Below are 23829 nucleotides of genomic sequence, written 5' to 3'. Positions count from 1 at the left end.
AGTGTTTATCCTAAAACATTTCATCAAGAAAGCTAAAATGAAGTCAATTCAATCATTATATCTGGCCTTTATTGACTTTGCGGCTGCTTTCGACTCCATCGATAGAACTTTACTGTGGAAGAAACTGGAAAAAGCAGGTATCGATAAAAGACTACTGTGGCTACTACAAATACTGCACCATGATACTTACGTAAGAATCCGATTAGGCCTTAATGGACTTCTTTCCCACAAAGTTCCAGCAAAAAGAGGAGTGAAACAAGGGTGTATTCTGGCTCCATTTTTATTTATTTATTTTTATTAATGATATTGTTGAAGTAATGGCCTCCCATTTCTTTCCCCCCCCTCGATTAAGGGGAAAAAAGTCCCGTCCCTTCTTTACACTGATGATTTAGTCCTGCTGTCACTGAATAAGGTCGGTCTAAGACGTATGCTACTGTGTCTTCAGGAATACAGTGACAATCAACGTCTCCAAATTAATTATTCTAAATCAAAAATTATGGTTTGTGGGAAGAGCAGTAGATCCCTATCCTCCTGGACCCTAAAAGGCCAGCATATTGAACAAGTAAAATCTTTTAAGTATTTGGGTATCCATATTAATAATAACTTGTCTTGGTCCCTCCATCTGGAGCATATTAAATTACAAGCAAACAGGGCTTTAGGCCAGATGAAGAAATTTTTTTACTCTTGGGGTGGCCAATTAGTAAGACCCCTGATTAAGCTGTATGTTGCAAAAATCCTTCCTTCAATTATATATGGAGCAGAAATCTGGGGGCTTTCCTCCTGTTCCTCTCTTGAATCTTTACAAAACTCCTTTCTTAGGCAGATTTTAGGACTACCTAAAGGAACTCCTTCTGCCCACTTTAGAGCAGAACTAAATCTTCCCTCCATGGCAGCTAGGATGGATCTTGCGTTTATACGCTATTGGAAGAAGCTATTATTAGCCCACCCCAAAGCTCTACCAAAGCTGTGTTGGGAAAACCAACTGGAGAAGGGGGGTTGGGCCACTAAATTTCATGACTTAGCATCTAATTATGATCTATCTGACAATTTCCTTAAGAGTCAGCCCAATTGAATTGCGTAATAGAATATATAACTACGACGCACAACAACATAGAGCGACTATAGCTACGTCGCCTTTTTCTACTTGGTACCCTCTTATTAAAGTCAATCATGCATGGCCTTCATATCTAGACATTTTGACATCTGCTCCCTTACGAAGAGCATACACTGAACTAAGGTTTCAGACCATGCCTTCAATGATCTTACAGGGTAGATACTGTGGCATCCCTTATGTTGACCGCCTGTGCATCAAGGGCTGTAAGGCCCTTGAAGATTTAGTACATTATATGCTCCACTGTCCTTTATATCATGCCCCAAGAGCAAGATTTATAATTCCCTTTTTACTAAAAAGCAATATGGCAACTGAGACTCAGACAGTGGTCACATTACTATCAACTCCCTAGGTCCACATAATAATATCAGTGGCAAACTTTGCTCTTGCTGCAAAGAAGCTTAGAGCTAATTTTGTCAAAAAATTTCCCGATAATTAGTTGTTGGGTTTTAATACTACTTCTTTTGGATTTAATTTGTATTGTTAATTCATTATGTATGTACTCTGTATATTATGTATTATATTTTGTAACAGCCTATGGCTATATACAATTTAATAAATCAACACTAATTTAATAGGTTAATATTTTAATATTTAATATTTAATATTTTAATATTTAACATCTTAACATCTTAATATTTAACCAATTTAATACTTTTTAATATTTAATATTTTAGTGTTGAGTTTTTGTAGCTGCTTATGTGTTTAATTATGTTTAGGTTTCTGGTGTAATTACTTCATTTTTAAGTTGTTTAATATATATTTTAATTGTATATTGGATGTTTATGTTGTGAACCGCCCAGAGAGCTTCGGCTATGGGGCGGTATATAAATCTAATAAATAAATAAATAATAAATAAACACTAGACTTCAGTTTCTATTGTTATTTATAATGGTAGGCTACAATCCCAAGCAGCGCTCAAATTTCAGGTAAGTCTGTGTGGGACTGGCCCCTTTACATTTTGTGTTGTTGCAGAAGGCCGCTGGGGGGCAGGGAGGGAAGATTTAACTAAAATTAGGGAGAGTCAGTGATGGAGTATATGGAATTTATTAAAGGGACCCTGTTCTCCCCCTCACTTCAGTCATTCAGCCACAGGTTCTAAAAATGACTCTTGGCTTGTATTTGCTCAGTGGGATTCACATTTTTCCCCTCAGAAATTCAGTTTCTGTGCCCTTCATAAGATGTCTGCTGAATATATGTGTGTGGTGCTGTTTGAGGAAAACTCCATTGAGCATGCTGAGATCCATCCTAAAAGCACAGGATATGAAACAATAACAAAAATGTGTGAAGTCCCATTCTAGTATTCTACTGGAATTCAACATACTAAAATTCAACCTAACTGAAATGGATTTTTTTTTAATTGCAAAAATCTTTTGAAAGTTGCTTGGGCTTTGACAATTCTTCAGTGAGAGGAGTCTCATAATTTAAGGGCTCTCTCTGAGAATATGGCACGCTGATGAAGTTTGAACCCAGTACATCTATCAGTAGTTCCCAAACTTTTTTCTCCATGGAGCACTTGAAAACTTTGAAGGGTCTTGGCAGGCCATGCCAGTTTTCTGCCTGTTGTAGCAATCATAATGCACTGTGCTAGATGCTGTATGATCCTTAATTGTATTTTTACTCCTTTTATTTCTCATATTGTATTTTAATGTATCACAATCTCCCCAGTTTGAGCTAAATCTCCCCCCCCAGCAGCCTTCTGCAACAGCACCAAATGTAAAGGGGCCAGTTCCACACAGGCTCACCTCTAATTTGAACACTGCTTGGGATTGTAGCTTGTCATTATGAATAACAATAGAAACTGAGGTAATGCATGTCCACTGAGTATAAGTATTACATTGAATGTCATTATGTGCCTTCAAGCTGATTATGACTTATGGTGACCCTATGAATCAGCGACTTCCAATAGCATCTGTTATAAACCACCCTCTGTTCAGATTCAATAGCATCTGTTATAAACTACCCTGTTCACTGAATGTAATACAATGTAATATAATGAAATACAATATAAGAAATAAAAGAAGAAATAAAACACAATTAAAAGTCAATGTGAATTTTGAATGAGAACATGCCACCGACCATCTGAACAAAACTCAAGGACTGCTGGTGATCCACAGACCACAATTTGGGAACCCCTGACACAGATGATATCAAGAAGGTCCCCCACTTCAGAATTGCAGTCAGGCAGAATGCCTTGCCACAACATGAATACCAGGTTAAGGAATGAATCCAGCAGCATCCTGAGCCTGGGAGCTAAACTACACAAGACACCCAAAGATACATGACTGGCTCCCCATGTTTTTAAGTTACAGAGTTCTTCAAATCAGGTTGGAGCTGGGGCAAGGTGAGTTAACTCTCTCATCATGCCATTTTCCCAGTCTAAATACCTATCTGCTCATTGCCCTGCAAAAGGAAACTTATGGGTATTGCTTCTGAGTTTTTTCTCATGGATTTGGTAGCTGGAGGAGAGTACTTCCCTCACTGCCAATCTCTTGATTCAGTTCTCCTCACCCTGCTAACTTGCAGGTTAAAAATAAATCCACAGAAAATCTTATCACAAATCTCTTGATCTGAGTAGAGGCACTGGCCTTGAGTGATAAAGGACAGCTGAATCCCATCAATGGTAGGCATCCCTCCTCTTGTTCCCAGGTCATGGGTCTGCCATTAAATTATAATTCTAGGCTGCTTTCAAATTCAAATCAGCTTACCTGAATCCAGTTCCCAACAGTGGACTCTAATATTTAGTGCAATACTGCCAACAGCCAATGACTCTGTGATGTAACAGTAGAATTCTTTATTTTATTTTTTATTTTATTAGGTTATTTTATTTTTTAAACACACAAATGGGACTTGCAAAAAAATATTACTATGAGAGGTGTTCCGTGTTCCACCCAGCCATGCCTTCTTTCAGGATACTCCATTCAATTCCACCTTACCCTACTTTTCCATTCTCCTCCCACAACAACAAATATTCACTATTTTGAGTGCAACTAGACTGTCACTATTTTGCAGATGGGACTCAAGCACATACCGGCAAATTCAGGTTGCACACATAAAGTGGATTTGGTGCTCTTTTGCAACGGACCTGCTGTAGTGTCAAATGCCCAGCCCTTGCCAAGCACAAAACAAATAAGTTCAAGATTTCAAAGGGATAATGAATACTGCTGATGGTGAAGAAGTTCAAGGTTTATTAGAGCAGCATTTACAGCATTGTTTGTTCACCTCCCTGAGAGCTATTTCGCTATGGGCGGTATATAAATTGAAATAATAAAATAAAATAAAATAAATAAATAAGCAGCTAAAATGAAACTAAATAGCCAGCAGGTTTCTGCCTCCCCCCGTCTTACTCTCCTCACTGGCTGGAAACCTCCCAACAGCACACTGGGGATTCTTGCCCGGGAGGGGTTCAATCTTCTTGATGTTGCTTCTTGATGATACTTTGAGGCTGTGCCAGCCCCCTGGAGGCTTAATCTCTCTGATCTAGGGGTCCCATACTTATACCCAAAAAAACCCCCTAGGAGGGGCACCTTACACCTATTAGATCATTATCCTTCCCATCATTCAAGTAGCTGGTGATCTCTCCTGATTCTGCACGTGGTACAGCTTCGGCTTGAGAACACAGCTGCACCCCCAACTCAATGGCTTATTTTGACTATCAGGCTACTTGTTTACATTAGCCAAGTGAGAACATGCATAAGCCAATTAGCTCACCGTCCCTTCAAAGCTTGAGAAAGTTGCAAACAATCCCACTTGGAAAGCAGGAGTGTGGGACAAGCTATATTGTTTTGATCACTTGAGCAAAGTTTCTCAGACTCTGTGCTGTTTTTGAACACAGGCATAGGGAAACTTCCCAAATGCTGTTTCTGTATTATGGAGCTTGCATTTTGAGATCTCCAGATTCTAATACGCAATAACAGTGTGCAGAAGCAATCAGCACCCCCATAAATCAGGGGTGTGGGGTAATAATCAGGGGACAGAGGCCATACACATGTCATCCTAAGCCTCCTCGATTACATCTAGATTCTTCTGGAGATTGGCCATACACCTGCTTCCCCCCCAAAAAAAATATAAATAGGCTTTTGACAGAAAATACACTGGAAATTGTGGGATAACAACTGAGTCACATGATCAGAGCTTGGCAAAGTTACTTTTTTGAACTACAACTCCCATCAGCCCCAGCCAGCATGGCCACTGGATTGGGCTGATGGGAGTTGTAGTTCAAAAAAGTAACTTTTTCAAGCTCTGCACATGATGTCATATAACCTCCCAAGAAACAAATAGGAATGAATGCTCAATAAACCAGTAATGCTGTATCCCTCAAACATTGTGGGTGTTTGGGTGAATGCTCAACAAATAAGTTTTCTGGAAGTGACCTCAACAGTCTGTGATCACTGAGATGTAGGAGTTCAGACAACCATGGTCACCTGGGCCATTGAGGACCCAGAATATTCTCTGACTGTTCTAGCCTGACCTCTTGAAGTATCTTCTCAAGGACAGGAGCCGGAGGAAAGGCAAAGAGGAGGCCTTGAGGCCACAGAGTGTTGAGCGCATCTGTCTGTTCTACTCCTGAAATCTGGTACCTGGAGTAAAAGTGAGGGGGCTTGAGATAAGATGCAAAGATATTGAGGATTGGATACCCCAGATAGACCTGAAACAGTTTGAATGCTCTGTTGCTGAGAGTGCATTGCCCCGAGTGAATCTGATATCTGCTGAGGAAGTCTGTTGTCACATTCAGCTCCCCTGTGATGTGTTGTGCTCTCAGAGAGGCCAAATTGCGTTCTGCTCATTCTATGATGCCCTGCTGGCTGGGTGAGGTCTGGATCCCCATTTGTTCAAATGGCATTTGGTTGAAATGTTGTCAGTTAAGACTAATATGTGTTTGTGAAAAAGTATGTGCCTGCAGTGTTTGAGGGCAAGGGTCACTGCTCTGAGCTAATTTATACTATACCCTCTCTCCCCTGTGTCCAGGGTACTCTGGGCCTTAAGATGCAGGCAGTGGGCACGCCACCAATGAAGGCTGTTGGCTGTTGCAACCAGAATTCACTGGGGGGGGGGAAGAGTGAAACTCCTTTCAGAAAGTGTCTGAGAGGCAACGACCACTGGAGAGATTGTCTGAGATCTGCAAGCAGCTAGATCGACTTGTGCATTTTGGCTGCAATTGCATCCAAGTGGGGAAGCAGGAGCCACTGTAGCCGTCTGGTATGAGCTCTGGCCTATGGAATTAGATCTATACAAGCTATCAGGAGGCCAGATATATGTTGTAGGTTCTTCAGGTCTGCAAACCTGTGTATTATGAGAGACTGGACTGGGGCCTGGAACTTGGCTATGTGTCTGGTGCAGGGGTGATAATCCCCGTGGAGGTGACTATCAAGGCTCCTAGGTAAACCCAATGACTCTTACCAGCATTGATGAGAAATCTGTGACTCAGATAGAGCAGCGTTTGCTGAATATCGCTTTGTGCCTGAAGTAGTGATTAGGACCTGATCAAAAGGTCGTCTTGTGCATTTTCTGTTGCCTGAGTTGTGTCACCAATTCTATCATGAGCTTGGTGAAAACTCAAAGTGTTGAAGCAAGTCCAAAGGGCATAGCCTTGTAATGAAATTGTCTAAGCGCATAAGCAAAGCAGAGAAATTTGTGATGGTCTGGAAAAATTAGGGCCAGTAAATAAGCCTCCTTGAGGTCTATGGAAGCAATGAAGTCTCATAACTGCCATGCCTCCGTCATGGACTAACATTTCCATCCAGAACATCCTGTATAGAACATACTAAGTGATAGAAGGTTTAAAACTGCCCAGGCACCCCCCTTTCTTGGGGACCAGAGACAGGTGGGAGTAAAGTCCCATCCCCTCCTCTCCCACTGGAACTGGCTCTATCGCTCCCGCTGATAGAAGGTGTTCTATTTGTTGAGTCATGTTGTGAGCCTCGGACTGATCCTTGGGGACAGGTGTGGGATAGAAGTGATGGTGTGGGAGGGAGGAGAATTCCAATTTGAGCCCCTTGGACACAGTGTGTGTTACCCATGCATATGAGGTCATCTGCTGCCAGACCTGAGTTAAGTCCTGCAGCCTGCCTCCGACCTCCTGGGTCCTGGCACTAGAGCTTGCTCCCTTGCCGGGGTTGGCTGGGTTCAGGTTTGGTGTTGGTAAAGGCTGGATTTCTGGAGAAATGTGATCTGGTTCAAGCTGGCCTCTGTCCATAAAAATCTCTGTAATGAAAACCTCCTTTTTTCGGACAAAAAGAATAAAAAGATTTCTTTGTTAGTACATTTATCATCTCGTTTGGGGCCAAAGGCATTGCCTTACTTTGTCTTTCATCTCTACTAAAATGTTATTCAAATTTTCTTCCCCAAACAGGTTAAGTTCCTTGAAGGGAGCTGTAGACAGATTATTACGAGAAATACTGTCAATACTCCAGTAAGTTAGCCAAAGGGCCCTCCTAGCAACTAGACTGGTGAATAATTTGTCAGCTTCCATGTCTGGATCAGCCATTCCCTGAGAAAGCCTCATAAGGGAAGCCCTGGCCACCAAGGAGATAGGGGGACACCAGTAAATAAAGTTGGCAGACTCATAATTGCATTTTGAGGGCCAACTCCACCTCTTTTCCCCGGTTGTTGTAGGACCCATCTATTTAGAAGTAAATCCCAGTATAAAGATAAATAAGTGGCTGAACCACGGATGGAAAACGAATAAATTCTTCCATTCCAGGTTCCAATTTATAGTGAATATTTGCATAGGCTTCAGACATTTTACTGGTTAGGGGAGTGTCCCATTCAGCTCTGGTCAGCCTTTTGGATGATTCAGGTAGTGGAATGGTCTTGGATCAGATCTTCAAGGGAGGAAGAACCGCTGCCCCTTTAAGGTGTGGTTCCTCTGAAGGCTGCTCAGAACATTTGAGACAAAATGGTAGCAATAGCCTTCTGCAAAAAAAGGGGGAGAAATGTTGCACTTTGAAAAGGCATGGCTCAGGAGTAGGTTTGGGTCAGAGGCACATGTTACCCAATTCTTCCAAGCTACGCAGGAAATGGATTGGACTGTGAAAGACCAAGCCAAATTGTGTTTGCATTTTGACCAATTTGTAGGGCAGTCCAGTATCTCAGAGAGGAGGTCAGGTCTCCTGCTCCCCTGGCACATTCACTGTAGCTGCCCAGTTCCCCTGCTTTTTAGATAGAAATATCTGTGGGCTATAGGTACATTCTTAAACCGCAACGTTTTTTGCCTATTAGTGAACTTCTTTTCTCTTTAATCTGGGAGATAAGAAATGGGATCCTGTGCACGTTTGCTGAGAATGGATTGATCATTTGCATGCTTATTAGGTTCAGTGGGATTTACTCCCCTGCAATCATGCTTAGGATAGGTGAAACTGACCACAGGGGATGGGGAGGGGAGGAGGGGGAGGGGAGGAAGGGCAGATGGGGAGGGGGGATAGGAGCAGGTAGGAGGGGGAGAGGAGAAGAGTGACAGGTTTGATCATTTGCATGATTATTGAGTTCAGTGGGATTTACTCCTGTGCAATCATACTTAGGATAGGTAAAACTGACTGGGGGGAGGGCTGGAGTGGGCAGGGGAGGAGGAAGGAGGAAGAGGAAAGAGGGGAGGGGAGGAGGAAGGGAGTGGGGGGGAAGAAGGGGAAAGGCCGGCCTGATCATTTGCATGCTTATTGAGTTCAATGGGATTTACTCATATGCCATCATGGTTAGGATAGGTAAAACTGACCATGGGGGAGGGGAAAGAGGAAGGAGCAGATTGGAGGGGGGGAAAGGAAGGGGAGGGGAGGACAGGTTAGATCATTTGCATGCTCATAGAGTTCAATGGTATTTACTCCTGTGCAATCATGCTTAAGATAGGTAAAACTAACCATGGGGAGGAGGGGGAAGGGGAGAAGGGGATTGGAAGGGGATGAGGATGGGGAGTAAAGGAAGGGGGAAGGAGCAAGAGGGAGGGAATAGGAGGGAGAATAGAGGGTGTGTTTGATCATTTGCATACTTTTTGAGTTCAATGGGATTTATTTCTGTGCAATCATGTTTGAAAATGGAGATGGACTGCCTTCAAGTTGATCCCAAATTATGGCAATCCTATTAGAATTTTCATGTTAAACGCTATTCAGAGGTGGTTTTACCATTGCCTTCCTCTGAGGCTGAGAGGCAGTGACTAGCCCAAGGTCACCCACTGAGCTTCATGGCTGTGTAGGGATTCAAACCCTGGTCTCCCAGGTCCTAGTCCAACACTGACCCAGGGGAGGAGCAGGGGGGTAGGAGGAAGGGGAGGGGAGGATATTGGGTGGGTGGGCACTGGGCAGAAGGGAAGCCCCTTTCCTTTCCAAAAGGAAAACATTGTGAACAGTATCATTGCTTTTCAGCGTTTCTCCCAGCTTTTTAATTCCACAGCAGGCACATATAGCCTCCCACCCAAATTTAAACCAAAGCTGTCCTTGGCCACATCCACACCAGGCCTTTATTTCACTTTGGACAGTCATAGCTTCTCTCAAAGAATCCTGGGAAGTGTAGTTAGTGAAGGTTGCTGAGAGTTCCTAGGAGATGCCCTGTTCCCCTCACAGACCTTCAATCAGAGTGGCTGACTGTTGAACCAGTCTGGCCACTGGAGCTTCATCAGGGGAATAGGAGTCTCCTCTCAGCAACCTTCACAGATTACACTTCCCAGGACTCTCTGGGGGAAGCCATGACTGTCTCAAGTGAAATCAAAGTCTGGTGTGTGTGTGGCCCGATTAGCCAAACCCAGCAGCTGTGAGTCGGGCTTCTAGAATACTGACAGTTGGTTCTTACTGCGCATTGCCGACACTATCATTGAGTTCAATGCAAAATTTCTTAAATTAATTAAAAATCAGCCAGGCATATTTTTAACTTTTAAACTGCAGAACATGGTCAGCGTATGGGGCAAGGTCAGTAATAAGATTACAGGTACTCTGTGAACTTGGCTGATTTTTAATGAATTTCAACTGATTATGAGGACTCTGACAGAAAAAAGTCCAAAAGGGCTCTGGGTTTTTTTCTCTCTTTTTAGATTTTGAACTCTCTATTCTCTCTGACTGTTTTGTGTATTGCCATGAAAATTTAGAGGGTTGTTAAGCAAGCATTTCTGAGTTCAGGACCATACATTTTGTAAGGTTTTGTTTTGAAATGATCTTATGGGAAGCATCAGAATGGCATGGGGGTATTTTCAATTTAACACTGCTGAATGTGAAAAATCCACACTGGCTATAGTATACAGCCACTGTTGTGGCTGTATAATACAAAGTCCACAATTAGTAGGTCACTGGATTGGAGGCTAGTGCTTGTTTATTTTTGGGAGTGGGGAGGGGGTACCCATTTTGAATTGCAGGCAAAATGCCAGGTCCTTAAAAAGAGCCTGCACAAGACTGAAATAATTCAGGTCTCTGTGAGGTTCCTTCACATGCCTAAGAAAAACATCAGTGGAGACTCAAAGGGTCATAGAGTCTTCTGTACACTCTGTGTTCCACCCCAGCAGTGAATTGGATCCTCTCAGTCACCTTCCCAGTTCACACTACTTGGAGAACAGTCAAAAAGGACCCAGTTTAGATGTGAGGGGCACATGATGTAGGGCACTGTTCTTCAACCTTGGGTCCCCAGATGTTGTTGGACTACTCCTCCCATTAACTCCAGCCAGCTTAGCCAATGGCCAAGGATGATGGGAGTTGTAGTCCAACAACATCTGGGGACCCAAGGTTGAAGAACAGTGGTGTAGGGAAGCCTTTATGCTTCTCTCACTACTGATTGAGTATGCTATTACAGGGGCCTATGCAGTTTTTAAGTGAGCCATGAAAAGGCAGATTAATCTTAAAATGTCCAAGAAATGTATGGGTAGTTAATCCAGTTCTCTCAGATTAATTAAAAATTGAATTCAGAGGGTCATTCTTATATTAAGATATATTAATGAGCATAACATGAGTTTCACAAAATTAATTGCATACAAAAATAATGTCTGCTTTTACTCTTAAAACACAGTGCACTGAAGTTTTAGTGGGTTTACATTTATCATATTCCAGAATTGCCATCTGAATGAGCCCAAATTTAGAACATTTGTCCCAGTTTTAGCGGCTTTACTGTCATCATAGTCCTAACTAAAATCTCATCTCTTTGAATTTTATGCTGCTGGCCTATACCATCAGAATGATAGGTGAACGTTGCCTCTCTCTTCTATCTGTGCAGAGGAAATGAAGACCCCCTGTACAGATCCTGGCTTTGTGCCAATCTTGATACCACTGTTGGACAGCACAGACCGGGAGATGTTCTTTCACGTAGTCAGGGCCATTGGTCATATTTGCTCTAAAGGAAGGGTTGACTTTTTGTCTCTTGGAATTCACACAACAGTCAATACAGGAAAAATTTCAAGAAGGCACTTTGCAGAATCAGTAGAGCAATATCTCATCTCTAATCAGAGAGCCAGTGTGGCATAGTGGTTAAGGTGTTGGACTATGACCTGGGAGACCAGGGTTCAAATCCCCACACAACCATGAAACTCACTGGGTGACCTTGGGCCAGTCACTGCCTCTTAGCCTCATGAAAACCATATTCATAGGGTCGCCATAAGTTCGAATCAACTTGAAGGCAGTACACAATCAGATAGGACATTTAGTTTCATATATTTTATTCACTAATAGGCAAAAAAACCTTGCGGTTTAAGAACCTACCTATAGGCCACAGATATTTCTATCAAACTTTAAAAAGCAGGGAAATTGGGCAGCTATAGTTAATGCACCAGGGGAGCAGAAGACCTGACCTCCTCTCTGAGATATTGTACTACCCTACAAATTTGTCAAAAGCAAACACAATTTGGCTTGGTCTTTCACAGTCCAATCCACTTCCTGTGTTACTTGGAAGAATTTGGTAACATGTGCCTCTGAGCAAGTGAAATCAAAGTCTGGTGTGGGTGTGGCCCCCTGATTAGGCAAGCCCAGCAGCTGTGAGTCAGGCTTTTAGAACACCAACAGTTGGTTCTTACTGAGCATGCCCGACATTATCATTGAGTTCCAGCCAAAATTTCTTAAATTAATTAAAAATCAGCCAGGCATTTTTTAAACTTTTAAATTGCAAAAGATGAAGGTGACAGAAAAAAAAGTCCAAAAGGGCTCTGGGTTTCTCTCTCTCTCTTTTTAGACTTTGAACTCTCTATTCTCTCTGACTGTTTTGTTTATCGCCATGAAAATTCAGAGGCTTGTTAAGCAAGTGTTTCTGAGTTCAGGACTATACGTTCTGTAAGAGTTTGTTTTGAAATGAGCTTATGGGAAGCATCAGAATGGCATGGGAGTATTTTCAATTTAGCATTGTGGAATGTCAAAAATCCACGCTGGCTGTATAATACTTAGATCAAGTAATTCACATACATTTTATATGTTATGCAGACACTGCTAAACAGGCCGTTAGCAAGACCAGAGTTGCAGAACATTCGGTGCATCAGCTGCGGTGAGCAAACCACCAAGAGAAGGTAGAAATAATCCTTGAGATTCTACAGACGCTAATGGAGAATGGTAAGTACTTGGCTACCTTGTTGAGATATCCAATGGCGGTTTCACATACATTTTCATGCAATTATCTAAACTGTTATCTAGCTTATTAAATATCTAAGCTAGATATTTAATGGCACATTTCAAACCAATATTTTCAGAACTCTGTCACCTGGTACAAGAGCAACATTCTGTGCCTTGCTTTCTTTTCTATTCCTTGCTTTCTTTTTAATTCAGCTGTTTATAGAAGCATTCAGTTCACCATCTAGAAACTTAATAGCCTCCTTTAAAAGCATTTTAAATATTACCACTACCACCACCAATAACAATAAAAACAACAGATTTTACATCTCACCCTTCCTCCTGAAGGAGCGCAGTCAACAAAATAACTTAACAAACAAGCTTTCTAAAAACAGGTACAACATTCTAACAGTTACAGTTAAAACATTCTTTCATCTAGTGATCTCTGGGCTGCCAGAACAGTTTCCTTCCATCATCAAATGCCTAGGTAAACAGAAATGTTTTCAAATTCCTCCTAAAAGTCAATAGTGACAGAGACAGATGTCCCTCACCAGGGAGGACATTCTACAAATGGGGAGCCATCACTGAAAAGGCTCTAATATGAGTATGAAAACCAGCTTCTGCCATTGTCATTGTAGAAATCTGGATACTGGATCTAGTGTGTATGCTGGCTGTGCAAAAACTTGAAAACCAACCACCAAAAGTCCCAAATTTTATGTTTATGTTTAAGTCATGTGCAGGGCTGGTTCACACATTATGTCAGGAAAGCATGATGCATTGGTTTTAAAACATAGGTTTTATTTTATGATTTTAATGTACATAGTACTCATTTTGTGACTATTTGGTGAAAGGCAGGATATAGGTACAAATAAATAAAATAAATATAAGGAACAACAGCCAAGAGAGATTTCTCTGTGATACCTACCTGTGTTGCATGCATGCCTTAACACATTTGTTACACATTATTTCCCATGTACAATATGATGCCATACTAACAATATAGCATGAGGTGAAGCAGCAATAACAGTGAAGACAGTGGAGGGTGCAAAAGAAGCAGGTACCCAAACTGGGACTGTCATGTTTGTTTGGATGCCTGGCCTGTGGGATGTCCTTGGTTACACAAATTATATTTTAAAAGCTCCCAGAGTCTTTGTTTTGATGAAATCACAGTAGACATTAGTGGCTGATTAATGTAGCATGGTCAACTTCAATTAACCAAATTAAGATTAATGAAATAACTTAAGGGAAGTGTCAGTTATTCAAATCTGTAATTCCGACTATTACCCTACCCACCCACTCCCTTCATTGGTTCATTTGTAATTAAAAGGTAACTTTGTCCTGATTTTAACCAGCAATCTATGTTTAAAGGTGTCTCGGTACACTAGACAAGCAAGTTTAAAAAATAAATAGCTACAGTTATAAAGCTGATAGTTGTCAGCATAGTTGCTCCCTTCAGTCACACACAGGCAGAGGAGCTCATATAGCTATGGTACCCCTCATCGGGCTTGAGCCTGCAAAAAGACTTGAACTGGCAACCTGCCACCACCCAGCTGCAGCAGCAAGGAAGCTTTCACAAAAGGCCAGAGTGTCCCAGGAGATACTCCCTGAAGCTTCTGGGTTAAGACTGCCTGTGGTCTGGGCACCTAGGAGACTCTGCTCTTGGTGGCAATGGATTACCTTTGCATGTCTCTCCCTGCCTTTGCTTCACCTCCAAATGAATAGGAGCAGGGCCAGACAATACCAGAACCACGTGGGCAGAGTCAATTACTTCTTTCTCATTCAGTCATCACTCAGCGGGAGGGATGGCAATGATCAGCTGGAAAAGACATGTAATTGGTCCTGTCCATGTAGTTCCAGTATCCACATATATACTGCACCGCAGAGAAGCAGCTCCCACAGCACTGTGGATAAATCTGAAGGAGACCATATTGCATTGTAGTGGAGTGGTAACTGTCTAATAGGATGAGCAATATAATGCAACATAGCACTGCCTAAACCAGAGATAGCCAGCATGGTTTCCTCCAGATATTGTGAACTTCAACTCCCATCAGCCCCAATCAGCATATCCAATAGTCAGGGATGATGGGCGTTAGAGTCCAACAACATTTGGAGGGGACCACATTGACTCCCCATGGGCAAAACTAAAGTGCAAAGGAAAATGTGCAGCTTAAGGTGGTCCACTTCACAATGCTTATCACACTGTGCTTACCTAATATTATTCAACAAGAAAATAAAGCTAGAGATGCACTCAAAGGGTTTATTGAGCAGCAAGGGCCCTGTTGTCTGAGACAGCCTCTTTCCCCTGTGGCCCTGGCTCTGTTCTGCTGGAGGACAAGCTATTGTCACTCTTGTGCAACTGATCCAGAAACAGCACTTTCTATCGACACACAGCAGCACAGCATGAATAACTTTAGGAATTTTAGTCTAGATAGTGGAGAGGCCTCATAAGATACTTTAGAAAAAGCAACAGAGACAAGATCAAGAATTTTCCAGGAAACAATTGTTTGTTCTGAGAAAGTAAAACAAAAGGCAATTTCAAAGTAAATTACAGAAGGCATGTCCCAGAAGGAAGGGGGAGGATGAGAGATATGAAGAAGAGAGATGAGATGAGATGAGATGGCAGTCAGCCAAGAGCAACTGTATTGTGATCCTCCAGTGTTTGTAAGGAAAAGTAGGGATGTTGAAGGAGTGAAAGCAGAGAAGCTGGAGAGGCAGAGAGAAAAGAAATAAAGGGGATTGCAATTGTATTCCTGTCTTTTCTTATGATCTAAGAACTCTTCAAAGGAAGGAGGATGAGAAGTCTCAGCATCAGGGAAGCCAAAGAAAACTGAGCTTTTCTGAATAAGGGGTGCTTGACTCAAGGTGGCATTTCAGTGCTAAATGGAAGATTGCATAAGAGTCTAGAGCTCTCTCAGCAACCAACAGGTAAGTGATATGATGTTGTCTTAACTGAATTAGCAGAGAAAATTTGGCTTTTATACACCCCAAGAGTTTCCAGATCTGTTTATAGAGGACTGGGACACTCTTTTTTCCATTTCAGTTGAAGGTATCATGGGGAACTGCAAATGCACTCTGTCCTCTCTTATTAGTCTTGGACAGCTTACCTTACAGACAAAATGGAGGACTGAGTAGACCTTTTTTTAAGTGTTACTTTTACTCTAGCTAAATATTAATCTCTTTTTGGAATGAGTAAAAGGCACAATTCACAGGTTATCCTGACAGCATGAGTGCAACTTCTCTACGACTACTTCCCATACTATACCAGGTCATTTATGAGTTGAAGAATATATCTGTGTTACAGAATTAGATTATTTTAATAGCCATTCTCTCTCTCCTGGAAACCCTGGAAATTATAATGTGGGGCAGACGTCAGTAGGGATCTCTGTTAGAGAGCTATCAAACCCTTCACCAAAGTACATCTCCCAGGATTCTTTGAGGAAATTCATGGTAGTTATATGAAACGGATAGAATAAGCATAGATGTGCCATAAGAGATCACATGGAAGGGGGAAATCACATGGGAAGTTGCTTTATCAGGGTCTCCTCCCCATAACATGACCTCCCACACAATCTTATTTCATCTTACCGGGATGGGATGCAAATCATACTGTGAGAACAAGCCCTCATTTGTCTGCAGTTGCCAACACTCAGCAAGAAGCTTTGAACCTGTTTATAATGACTTCTGCAGATGCCCTGAAATTGCAGTTGGCTAAAGGTGGTGTTCAGGAGGCTATAGTGGAGATCCTGCTGAGGCTCCAGGACAGTTCCAAGCCAGAAGACATGTGCAGTTTAAAGGCTGCATCAGATCTGATTGTGCCCTTGCTACTTGGAGGTAAGAATGAGAGCGCCCAGGGAACGAGTCCAGATACACAAAGCAAGAACAGGTGCAGGAGGGCTATCTGCTTCACTGCCTCCCTTTCCTTGCTACAGATGCATCTGCAGCCTGTCGTTTCCAGACTCCTGGAGGAAATTTTCCTCCACAGATGGGTTTTTAAAAACAACACACAAAAAGTGATCATACCCTTGGTAGTATGATTGTAATGCTGATTTTGTTATACATGCTTGCCTTAGGCATTTAAATGCTAGCTAGCTAGGTTTTGGCCAGAGGCTGCAGGTGGATGATTGAATCAGTGTCTAAGGGTAGGAAGTAGGGACACATTACTGGCTTAAAATGCAGTCATCCCTCTTCTTTGAATCTGGTATATATATTGCAACAAGAGATGGGGAGGTAAGATCCATGTTCATCTCTGCCCATCAGTCTCTGTAAACAAGAAGGGGGGGATCTGTCTCCTCTCACTTTTTTTGAAGTGTCAACACCAGGAGAAACAAGATGATGATTTCCGGGGGGTGGAGATGGGGTGGGCAGAGGAGTGGGGAAACCGGGTGCAGACAGCAGGCGACTGGAGACACCAGGATTTGCAAAATCAAATTGAAACAGTGAGAAAAATCAGCCTTGCTGTGTTTTAAGCCTGTAATGTGTCCCTATGCTCAGGCATTCAATCTGCTTGGAGGTGAAACCTGTGGACCTCCAGATCCTGTTGGACTACAGCTCCCATCATTCTTGACCATTGGCCATTGATGGCTGGGGCTGATGGGAGTTGGAGTACCGCAACATCTGAGAGGGCCACAGGTTTCCCATCCCTCCTTAGAACATTCCGCAGCAGCCTTTTACAAGGCAAGATGAAACTACAGGAGTCTTATACGGTCTTTTGTAATACCTGACCTTCTCAAGCCTATACAGGGTTGATTTTAGCTTAGCAACAGTGGGTTAAAAGTTACTGATCTCACAAGGGTATTTTATCAGAAGGATTTCATTTCTCTTTCTTATTGTTTTGTCTAACTAGGTAAAAGAGAGGAGCCTTGGCATCTGTTCGAAATATAAACACTGGGGAATTGCAGTTAATTCTTTTTATGGTTACAAAATTGTAGTAATTGAGACAAACAGAAAGCCATCCATGTAAAATAGGCATCCAATTAATTATCCAGTTGTTCACTTAATATTTACTTGTCACTTATGAGAATTAATTCTGTAAGGTTTGAGGGAGGTTAGTTTTTGTGTTGCTGTTAATTTTTGGTCACTTTCATTGACTCAAGGGTCAGGGCTGATCTATGTCTTACCTTCATCCCATGGAAAAGTTGAAACCGCCTCTGGTTGATGGTTTCCCCACAGTCCACTACTGTAGCATAGACACTGTGTTAGCCATCCACCTGGAGAACCTATGTGCCAAGGGTCAGGACTGTCCTTGCTGGCAGCACCTGGCACTATCAAACACACACTCCATGTGATGAAGAAAAACATCAAATGTCATGCTAAACACTATGGTGGTAGCATGAAAATATTTATTCCCAAAACAGGGGTGGGGAACCATTTTTCTGTTGAAGTCTGCATTTTCTTGGGGGTAGTCTATTGAGGACACATTCTAGTGGTGGTGATTGGGGCTGGACTCAGCAGTGAGCAGTCCACTTTTTCTACCACCTTCTTTTTTCCCCTCTCTCTCCTCCTCCTCCTCACCCAGTGGACTGCTCATGCCAGAGGTCTGAACCGATCACTTGCAGAAAGGATCCTTTACTCCATCTGTTTGGCTTTTCTGCCATTTCCCTCCTGCCATATTTCCCTTCAGGCTCCCCCCACCTACATAAAATTAGGCCAAGGGCCACCTGCAAGTTTCCTACCCCTGCAGTGCCTAATGAAAGCAACATGTAGATTGATCCAACACTGACTCTTTCTTTTGAGCTCTGCTTCTCTGATCTGCTCCTCACTTGTGTAGCAGCATGGCAGCACTAGGGTCCAAATGCCTTTTTCTGTATTCATCTGGGATACAACCAGTTCACACAACTACTTTGCAAATTATTGTACTCAGACCACCCGTGCACTTCCCTGGTTCATTCTCCATATTTTTCCCACACCACTTCAAACTTTCCAACCTGCAGCTTGTGCTCACAGAAAAACAATTCAGTTGGCATGTTTGCCCATCAGCTTTGTGCAATCTGGGCCAGAAAAGAAAAATCACCAATCACCAAGATGAATGAAGGAGGCAGCTGTATTGCCAGTCACTGGAAGATTATCTAGATGTATATTGAGGAGGTGTAGAAATCACATGTGAATGGCCTCTGTCCCCTAATTATTGCCCCAACCCGTTTTATGGGGTGCTAATTGCTTGTGCACACTGGTATTGCTTTGCACACTGTAATTGTAATGTATTGCATTTAGATAGCTCAAAGCACAGGCTTTGTGATATTGTTTAGAAGCTGGAACAGAAGTTTCCACTCTGTCTGTACTCAGATATAGCCTGTGAGAAGAGGTATGCAGTTAAACAAAACAATGCAGCTTGTCCCATGCTTCTGCTCTGTTAGGTGGGATTGTTTATGGCTTTCTCAGACTTGGAAGGGATGATGGCTAATTGGCTTACAAGTGTTCTCACTAGGCTAATGTAAACAAGTAGCCTGATCATCAAAACAAGCAATCAACCTTGAGAATGCAGCTGCATTCTCAGGCCAAGCTGTACCACATGCAGGGTCAGGAGACATCACCTGAGGGGGAAACCAGCTACCTGAATGATGGGAAGATAATGATCTAACAGGTGCAAGGTGCCCCTCCCAGGGGGTGCTTGGGGGATAAGTATGGGGCCCCTAGATCAGGGAGATTAAGTCTCCAGGGGCTGAAGAACCTCCAAGATAACGTCAGGAAAGACCAAACCTCCAGGGGGCTAACATAGCCTCATCAAGTATCATCAAGAAGCAACACCCAGAAGACAGCAGATTCAACCCCTCCCAGGCAAAAATTATCATTGTGCTGTTAGGACGTTTCCAGCCAGTGAACAGGGGGAAGAGCATAAGACGGGGGGGAAGAGCATAAGACGGGGGGAAGAGCATAAGACGGGGGGAAGAGCATAAGACGGGGGGAAGAGCATAAGACGGGGGGAAGAGCATAAGACGGGGGGGAGAGAGACAAAGACCCATTTGCCATTAGCTTCCGTTTAGTGTTTTATTACTTGCAAAAGATAGTTGTTTGTAAATCCTGCTCTAATAAAGCCTTTAATTTGTTCGCTGCCAGACGTGTTCATGATGCTTTTGAAATTCCAAACTTACTAGTCTTGTGCTTGGCAAAGGCTAGGCATTTGGCATTACAGCAGCTTAAATGCTGCACTCAATAGCACATTCTCCACTTTTTATGTGGTATCATAGAACTACAGCATATAGGCATGCCTTCCCCACTGGTGAAATGCATTTCTATTTTAATTATAGTAATTATTTCTAAATTTGAATCTGTTTAAATCAGCATATGCAAATTTTCATGCAAATCTTTGTACTTGGTTTTGATGATGCATTTCCTCTTTTTTATGATGCACAAGTGTCCACCCTACCATCAACTGACTACCAGCAGCTATTCACAACTGCCATTAGCTTTCAAGCTATGCAGAAAAGCCCAAGAAGGGGTGAATCATGTCACAACAGTGAACAAAGCTATAACAATACTATCAATAGCTCTTCATTTGTTGTACTACAGATGAATCCATGCAGCAGTTCTCTTCAGAGGGGAATGGTGTTATCTGCCAGAGCGTTGGAACATGGCTTACATCCAAGCACACCCAGTTACAGCTGACGGGATCTGGCCATTGCTAACTTTGCCAGGAATGGTAAAGAAGCCTATTCACTTTATTTATATGAAGCATATTTATCCTGCTCCTCAATCAAGTAAGCTGCCAGAGTGCTTTACCCGAGATCAACAAAACAATAACTTATTGTGTGATATCCAATTGTCAGCCTACAGAATTTTGCTAGAGAAAGCCTTGTTTTTAGCATAGCACAACAGCCAAATCCAATGGATGTCCTGTGCTTGTGAATGGTGGTGAGCAACTCACTACTACTACCACCACCACCATCATCACCACCCTTTGGAAGGGCAGGGTATCAATTTAATTCATCATCATCTTTATCATCAGCTCTGTGACAGTTAAGCCTGTAAGCTACCGCTTGTACAACATCAACTCTCAACCTTCTTTAGCTAACAATTAAAAATCAATTGGTCAAAATGCAAGTAAAAAAACAAGACAAGAATCATGAGATCTGCCTGTTTGATGGAGAATTTTTCTCCATTGGGATCTTTTGCTGGGGGTCCTTAAAAAAATTTGAGGACACAGGCTTGAAGCAAAAATGTAGGCCTTTATTCTTTACAAGCATATGCAGGGTCTGCCTCTCAGAAACATCCAGGAGAGACTGCACCGAGACACTGTGTGCAGGCTCTTTTATAGTGTACAGTTACAGCATGTGGCAGTGATTCACCAATCTCACGAGTTCCTGCCCACATAACATCACAGTTCCTCCTTACTGCAATAGTTTCAAACCAATTAGAAAGCTTTAGGCAATTCTACTCCTGATTCCAAGATCCTGTCCATCTTGTTAAAATCACCATTGTTCTGCTGTCTTTCAAGACTAATGAATTTTGGGGCTAGTTAAGACCAGTTTCTGCCATACATTTACATTCTGCTATTGTGAATGTTCTTTCATGCATCCCTGTACTTTCATTGTTCTGATCGGCCACGCTGACCCAGGTACACCTGGAGATATTTGAACAGGTTCCTTGAGTTAAGTTTAACTCAACATAGGGTGTTTGGGAATGTATGAGCACCCCCAGTTCTATTCCTTTGCCAATAGGGGTTCTTATGTCTAGAAATCCCATTCCTAATGTGAAAATATGCATAACTATAGAGAAAGGATTGTAATTAAGGCACAAGGCTACATTCAAAGACCACACAGTCCATGGAAGGGACTGGGTGATTCTAAAACTGCCCCCTGCCTCTCAGCCTCAAAGGAACAGAAAATAGAAAAGGCAAGCTACCTCAGAACTAGGGTTGCCAGGTTCATAGCCTGAGACTGATCCTGTATCTTTAGGAAAAGAGAAAGTCAGCCAAGTGCAGGTGTTCTTGCAACCCTGTAATGGGAAAAACCACAAGGTGGAATTCTCCCTTCCCCCTGCACAATTTTAAAGATACAGAAGACCTCTTGGAGGCCAGGCCTGGCAACCAAGAGGTCTTCTGTATCTTTAAAGGTTGTGCAGGGGGAAGGGAGAATTCCACCTTGTGGTTTTTCTCATTACAAGGTTGCAAGACACCTGCACTTGGCTGACTTTCTCTTCTCCTAAAGATACAGGATCAGTCTCAGGCCCTGAACCTGGCAACCCTACTCAGAACCCCTTTTTTCTTACCATGAAAAACATACCTTTAAAGTTGTAGTACAATATACACTGGGTTATTTTAAAATCATTATAAAATCACACCGTTTGTCTCATTATAACTTCTAATACATGTTACATAATTTTTCCCCTAGATGGAGTTCTTGCTCTACACAAGAAACAATCTCCTTGGATCAAAACCAATATCATATCAATCACTGCTTACCAGTTATATGCTGATTGGGTTTACACAATAGACTAATCACTTGTCAGTCACACTCTGGCCAAATTTGGCACCAGCCGAATTTGGCAAGGAAACAGAAGATCACTATGACAGTTGCCTGCTTTTACTCACAGGTCTGACTGAGGCCTTATGGATTTTAGGGTTCTCTTTGAGCCTGGATCTCAGGTCTTAATAGGCCTACAGGCCTATGCTTAACTCCTTATGATTATAAAACATATACCTTCTTAATATCTATGATTATATATGTGTGGATATATAAAATTCCCCATTATGTTCACTATTCAACTTCTGTCACAAATCAGCCTTTTGGCACAAATCCCAAACTCTGGAAGTTTTGAAAAGGAGAAAGGGTCAGCATCTTCTTCTGTTATCCACTTCTCTATATCCTCATCTTGGCCTATTTTCTCTTTCATTTGATGCACTATTTTGTTCATACTCCCTTGTCCTAATTTTGTTCCAACACTCTTTACACAACATATTCCCATTTGAATTAATATATATATAGCACACAAAACCAATAAGATGTGAAGTAGTAAATGTAAAATGGTCCCACTAATACTTCCAAAAATGTCACTAAACCTCCTGTCAAAAAACCAGGAATCCTGGTGTAATTTTTCTTCCTCATGCTGGATTACTGATATCTGGGCATCGATGGTACTAGAAGAATCAGAGACATTATTTTCCTATCAGAGCATATACAACTCCTTTGCTTGACAGGACAAAGTCTAAGGCTAGATGGTTTTGTTGTACCATTTGACTCATTTCTCCTTTTATGGCCTGTAATCCCAATGCAGTGGCATTAGCAACTCTTTCCAAGGAACATGGCAATTTTCAGATCTCTTGCATAGCTAGGCCCACTCCATAACTGGGGATTGCAATACCAAAAATTCTTTCTGTTTCTGATATATCCCGGTAATTGCGTATGCGACCTGCTGGTAGATCACTCAGTACTCGCACAGCAGGGAAAAGGGTGGCAACATAATTTCCTGACCATTTTTTCTGAGAGGTACTTATAGGCTCTGTCCCCACAAACAAAATAGTGGCCTACCAGTGCTGTAAAACCTTTTTTCACACTTGGTGTGAAATTCATTGATGAAATTCATTGATGAATTGTTTTGTTGAAAAACTTGCCTTAACCTTTCCTACATCTTGCTTGCAGTTTGCTTATCTTCAATATATCACTTACAGCTACTGATGTGTCTCATGGCTTTCGTGTTTGTAGCATCCCATTCATCTTTCTTTCCAGATGCCTCTGGCCTTGGTTCTTCAAGGACAAAGGATAACCCCAAAGTATTCAGCAGCATTTTCATTCGAAAGGACCATCTTCTGTAGTTTGTCATTTAGCAGCTCAGTGGCATCAGACCTCCTAGCTAGGGTTGCCAGGTTGCTGGCCTGAGAATGATCCTGTATCTTTAGGAGAAGAGAAAGTCAGCCAAGTGCAGGTGTTCTTGAATCTCTGTAATGGGAAAAACCACAAAGTGAAATTCTCCCTTCCCCTTCCACAACTTTTAAAGATACAGAAGACCTCTTGGTTGCCAGGCCCAGCATCCAAGAGGTCTTCTGTATCTTTAAAGTTGTGCAGGGGAAAGGGAGAATTCTACCTTGTGGTTTTTCCCATTACAGAGTTGCAAGAACACCTGCACTTGGCTGACTTTCTCTTCTCCTAAAGATACAGGATCAGTCTCAGGCCATGAACCTGGCAACCCTACTCCTAGCAAACTCAGAAGTAGCCATCCTTTCTTATCTAAACTGTCTATATTACAGACTCCAGATACTCATCCTTCTTTTTATAAATCTCTATGTCT

General features: G+C 42.2%; 1 pseudogene; it reads left to right on the top strand.

Moving 5' to 3' along the window:
- The window catches only part of LOC133388621 (rap1 GTPase-GDP dissociation stimulator 1-like), a 60872-nt pseudogene that overhangs the window by 16106 nt on the left and 20937 nt on the right, over nucleotides 1-23829 (top strand).

This window comes from Rhineura floridana, chromosome 7, assembly GCF_030035675.1.
Source record: "Rhineura floridana isolate rRhiFlo1 chromosome 7, rRhiFlo1.hap2, whole genome shotgun sequence".
Classification (NCBI taxonomy): Eukaryota; Metazoa; Chordata; class Lepidosauria; order Squamata; family Rhineuridae; genus Rhineura; species Rhineura floridana.
This window is presented reverse-complemented; position numbering and strand designations above follow the sequence as displayed.